Below are 6,136 nucleotides of genomic sequence, written 5' to 3'. Positions count from 1 at the left end.
CTTTCTCTGCCATCAACAAGACAGTTGGTTGAACTTTGCTATTTGAGCCAGTCACCTGACTACATCCCCAGATGGATGCTCAGTAATTGTGATCCCTCCGGTCATTGTACCACCTTCCCTGGCAGAGAATTACACTTCCTAGTCATCTTAGAAAAATGCCTATGTCTTTGCAGTGGACTACCAGCAGAGTGGCTATGTGGCACTTCCAGGGAAGACAACTGAGCCTCTCCACCCACTCTTTTAAATTTCTTTTGGGTTTTGAAAGAAAAGCTTCATGATTTCTCCTCTGGTTACTTCTATTTTTGCTTAGGTTCAGGATTGCCAGGAGTAGCACCATGGCCCTGGACACAGATGTTTGCCATTTCACTTCTTGTGGCTGACAGAGTGAGTCCTCTGCTCTTATTGCTCAGTAAGGGCAATTTGTTCAGAACCCTCTTCTCTTGTCTTTGACCCTAGTCAAAAAACATACACTGCCTGAATCCCTGGGGAGGTAAGTATCACCATCCCTTCCTGAGAAAGATGTTGAGCTGGGGCTTAGAAGACTCCTGGCAACAGTGACCCTAACAACCATTCACACTTAGCTTCAGAAAGCATGGCAAAGGGATGCTGGAGGAATAGCTCAGCCACTGAAGCCTTTGCCTTGCAAACATAGGATCTGAGTTTGATCCCCAGAAGCCGTATTTAAACAAGACAAGCTGGGTATGGTGTCATGTGCTGGGAAGCAGAGACAGGCAGATCCTGGTGCTTACCGGCCACATTTGCATGGACACACACAGACAGAACAGAACAGCATGGAGTAGAATAGAATAGAATAGAATAGAATAGGGTCGAATAAAAGAGAAGGACACAGTAAGGAAAAAGAAAGTGGGAAGACACCAGACTCTCCAGTTCTAAGAACAACAAGCAGGATGCCTATTGACCAAGATGGAATTTACCACCTAATCTAGCAAAAGACAGGGCTACCTGATATGGGCTTTACCTGGAGGCAAGTGGCCAGGTGACAGTTGCCTTGTGATCAGGTTGGGGAGGTTTTTTATGGTTTGCTGTGAAATCCTTTTGTGTTTCTTGAGTCAGACCCCAGAGGAGAGGCAGCCAGTAACCTTGCCTCTGGAGCCAGGTGGGAGATCAGTCCGGCTAGGCTAAACCACGCTTACGAAGACACGTACTTGCTCCCGTGACTGTAGGAGCATGCAGTAAAGCCAATCTTGGAGGCAAAGAACAGGATGTGCCAAGGTGCCTCAGTGCCCTAAGAACCTGGATGTCTGAGGGTAGCACTAAGACAATTGTAGGGATTATAGGCTCAAGAGCACCCCTCTTCCCTCTCCTACCACCTTCCCTTCCTTCCTTTCTTCTCTCTCTCCTCTCCTTTCCCTCTCTTTTCATCCTTCTCATTTTCCTCCTCCTCCCTCCTTTCTTTCCTTTCCTATCCTTTTCCCTTTCCTACCGCCCTCTCTTCTCTATATCTTCCTTTCTTCCCTTTCTCTTTTCTTTTTCCCTTTCTTCCTTTTTCTTCCCTCCTCTCCCTGCATCCTCCCATTAAATTATCCCCCACCGCTGAATGCTCACCTTACATATGCTGACACATTTCCAGGGTGGAGGAGTAACTGTGTTCAAGAGCAAGCTCTACCCTATAGAGGCCTAAGGCAGAGGTGTAAAGATACTGCCAGGACTGGCTGGGGCAGGCAGTCATGGCCAAATAGAAGGAACAGCTGTTGGAGGAGGAATAACCGGTCAGGCCAGGCCAGGAAGGTAGGGAGAGCATAAAGCCAGCAAGCTCTGGATGTGTGGGTGTCAGGCTAAAGAGCAGGTTCTTCTGAGCTCACAAAGCCTGGGGCTCTGCCTTCATCAGCAATAGGGACGTCTCTAACTAAGTGACTTTAAATCACCTAATGTATGTGTAATTTAATCAGTGAAGTTTGTGCCTGAGAACAAAGGCAATACCAAGTAAACGGATCTGAGACTCAGGGAGTCCTACAGGGACAGAGGCCTAGAAAGATCCAATCCTGACGTTATTGCTAAGAAGAACAAGACTGGTAACAATAATTCCCCACTCTCACCTCCCAGGACATTTGACATTACATTCACGTCAGGTGTGCACTAAAGAATTCTAACTAATAAGAAGACATGATGACCTTGACCACTGATGGGATCAGAAATGGTAAGGTCACAGCCACCTGCTCTTATCCAGCTTCTGCTTCAGGTGGTGCTTTCCCGAAGGCTCATCATCCATCTCCATGGGAAGATAAGTTCTTGGCTCTTTCCACCTAAGGCCTTAGAGTCTTACCTCAAAAAATTCACAGAAATTGCTTTTCTGGTAGTCATGCCATGGTTTCATGTGGCTCTCATAAAGGCAAGAAATATATGTGTTTGTTAATCCCATTATTCTAAGCACCCCACACTGGGCCTGGTGAGCTGTAAGTTATCACTAGACAGGTGTGGGATAAAGTCTTATTGATAGTAATAGATGGAGGTTTGCTGGGGAACTCTCATGTTGCTTTGAGCTCTGGAGAAAGGTTAATAGGTCAGACAGCATCAGGTAAGGCTATATATAGGAACAACATATAATATAATATGGATCCCCTTCTGCTAGCTGGACTGCCTTGTCTGGCCTCAGTGGGAGAGGATGTGCTTAGTCCTCCTGCAACTTGCTGTGTCAGAGCTGGTTGGTACCCATGGGGAGCTTTGCCTTCTCTGAGGAGAAGGAGACAGGGTGATAGGGGGAGGGATTTGTGAGGGTGGAACTGGGAGGAAAGGAGGGGAGCTGCAATCAGGATGTAAAGTGAATACATAATTAATGAAGAAGAAGAAGAAGAAGAAGAAGAAGAAGAAGAAGAAGAAGAAGAAGAAGAAGAAGAAGAAGAAGAAGGAAGAGGAGGAGGAGGAGGAGGAGAAGGAGGAAGAAAGGAAAGAGGGAAGAATGAAAGAAAGGAAGGAAGAAAGGAAGGAAGAAAGGAAGGAAGGAAAGAAGAAAGAAAGAAAGAAAGAAAGAAAGAAAGAAAGAAAGAAAGAAAGAAAGGAGAAAGAAAAAAGAAATGCTCTGCTTAGTATCTTACCATATAGACTAAGCTAGCCTCACAACAGTCCTCCCACCTCAGCCTTCCCAGTGCTGGGATTTCAGTTCTGAGCCACCATGCACAGCTAAGGGTTCTCTTGTCCCTGCCATTGTCTGAGTCACTGGAAGAAGATACCACCTGGCATGTCTATTTTGTGTGGGCTGGGGCTCTGCTCTAAGATTCTTCCCTCTGGATGGAGATCCCAGGGGCAGACACCTTAACATCTGAACTCTTGTTGGCCTTGGTGGCAGAGGAGGAAGTAAGGAGGGTGGGAGAGTGTAGTCTCAGCCCTCAGAGAATGGTTATGACCTTTCCTACCTGGAAGGTGGGTCATTTCCAGTCACCTTTCACCGACCATGTCATGCTCATATGCCTCACTTCAAGGAGGGAGGGGCAGGAAGTAGGGAACTCTTGACTTCAGGTGTGGATAGGGGAGTGAGCAAGGGGCATGGGGCTGGAGGAAGGATGTGGGTGGAGCAGCAGCTTGTCGGGGGTGGGAATGAGGAAGATATTTGTATAGAGAATGGTAACTTAGTGTCTAGAGAAGTAAGTGTGCAGGGAAGGGGGTTGAGGGGTGGGATGTAGGGGGATGGGGTAGAGTAAAGCTTGGGTTCCTGGGGGTGGCCCCAATGCCCCAGAAGGGGACAGGGTGGCAGTCTTGGCAGAAAACGGGAGCCAGGAAGTGTGCTTTCTGAGGGAGGAGCTATTATTTGAGTCACAGCTGGCCATGGGCTATGACCACCTCAAGGTTGCCTGAGCCGTCTACTGAACAGGTCTCCCTGGAATTATCTATGCACACTGGCTAAGCCCATGTTAACCATATGCTAAGTTGAATAGTAACCTCCAAAGGTATTCCTTCCCAGACTGTGCAAACAGTACTGCATTGGGAAACAGTTCATGTGTGTGGTGTGCTTTTTGTTTTCTGATGATAAGTTAAAACGGGCTTGCATTATTCTAGAGGGACAGACTGATTGAATACACATTATAAAATGGCCGGCTGCCTGCTGGAGAGGCTGAGAACTCAGAAGGTGCTCAGTCTACACAGCTGGATGCCTCCCCAGTCCTAGTCTGTTGATGAGGCATGTAGGACTCCTGGAGAGCTCTGGTCTTCAGGCTGTACTAAAATGCCTAAGAAGCTGGCTTCCAGCTTCAGTGAAAGGTAGCAGGAACGAAGGCAGCAGGACCAGAAACAGCAGGACCAGCTTACTGGCCAGCAAGACACAAGAAGCAAGCCAGACTTGGGAAGAAACTTCTGTCGGATAATTTCAGAAATATCTCAGAGATAGACTCTGAAGCTGTCTATTAGGCAATTCCCTATTCAACAAGAGTGAACAATCAGAACTAGCTGCCATACATAGGGCCAGCAAGCTGGCTCAGTGGGTAAAGGCAGATACCACTCAATGCCACAAGCTTGACAACCTGAGTTCAATTTCCAGAACCTACAAAAAGATGAGAGGAGACAATTGTCTCCACTAAGGCCCTCTGGGGCCGGAGAGATCCAAGTCAGGCCATTCCATTCTCTTCTAGTTTCTTACAGACTTGTATACATGAGCACGCACTCATGGTGGTAGACGTACCTGCACACATCATATTTATGCACATATACACACATGTAAGAATCATTACATAACTACCATAGAAGTCATTGTGGAAAAACACTTAAGAAAAGAGGCCCAAAATCAGGGGCAAGGATAACTGGTAATGCCCCTACAAGCCAAGGGAAACCAAGAACCTTTAGAAACACCAGATCACGGACAAGGCCAGACCAAGCTTGCCAGGGAGTAGGCCCCATTGTGTGCCTTGATGCTGGCCTCTGTTTTCTGGAGTTGAGGGAGAAGCAACTCTATGGCTTTATTTTCCTCAGCTTGTGAGATGTGGTTATGGCTGTTTTAGCAAGTTCATGTAAGGCAGGAGCCAGGGGACACTACCTTTGTAGGGAACCAAATGTCACTTCTTTCTGTACTTGGAGCACAGCTTCTGTTTTTCCCAGTGTGAAGCCAGTTTTCTTTCAGAGATTACTTAGTGGCTCACAGCTGTTTGTCACAGAGAATGGGGTGATTTCCATAGAACCCAAGATAAAAATGCAGGTGTACAAAGATACCACAGATCTCCACATTCTGCCCCATGAGACCAGCTAACTCTGGGGTCTCTCTCAATCCCGGTACTCACAGACTACAGGAAAGAAGGCTGTATCCTGTAGCCATTTAGAAATCTAAGGTGTTGCAGAATAGAAATTTCCAGTTGCACATTAGTCTAGAAAACCTAATCTCACTCCGTGCAGGGTTGGCAGCCTGTGTGTATTTGCTAAGCAAATCCGATTCTGTTGCTGACCAGAGAGAAAGAGGAATCATCCCACCAGCTCAATGCAGTGACAGCCACATTCAGCTCAGCAGACTCTGCTGCCTCAGCTGGCATGGGCTGGGGAGGAGGGTGTTCAGGCAGGGCTCAGCTCCCTGGATGTGTGACCTCTGTTGAGAGCAAGCATCTTCCATCCTAGGTGTGCATTCACAGCTACAATACAGCAGTCTCTTACCTATACATAGGTGTTATAGCCACATGAATTTGCTTCACCCATACTCAACGGGACAATCAGTTGTATCAGGAAGGGAAACGTCTCTGTTTTGGCTTATGGCAACTTGTGATACGTGACGTTTCAAATGGACCTCACTCAGAAGTTGGATGTAGGTTTAGAAGGCTACTGCTCTGTAAATTCTGCACCAACCGTCAAGGTCTTCTCCTCTTCTCCCTGCCCTTCTCTCTTCTACTCTCCTGAACTGGTTTCCTTTCTGTTGTTGTTTTGAGACAAAGTTTTCTTTCCTACATAGCCCACGCTGGTCTTGGCAAGCCTCCTGCTATGGACTCCTGAGAGCTGGACATGGGGTGGAGTTACCATGGTCCAACTTGTCCAGCTGAGAATTCAGTGCTGCAGGTTTACCTAGAATGTCTGGCGTCCTCAACACAGACCCAGGTCCCACAGGCAACGTACTCGGCGCTTCCAGCTGCAGATCTGGGTTGTTCTATATGCTCTGTCCTGAAAAGGAAGACTTCCTCAAAGGGACAGGAAATGGCTTCTACTGGCAAAG

The sequence above is a fragment of the Mastomys coucha genome, unplaced genomic scaffold (assembly GCF_008632895.1).
Source record: "Mastomys coucha isolate ucsf_1 unplaced genomic scaffold, UCSF_Mcou_1 pScaffold7, whole genome shotgun sequence".
Taxonomy (NCBI): Eukaryota; Metazoa; Chordata; class Mammalia; order Rodentia; family Muridae; genus Mastomys; species Mastomys coucha.
Note: the sequence above shows the minus strand (reverse complement) of the source record.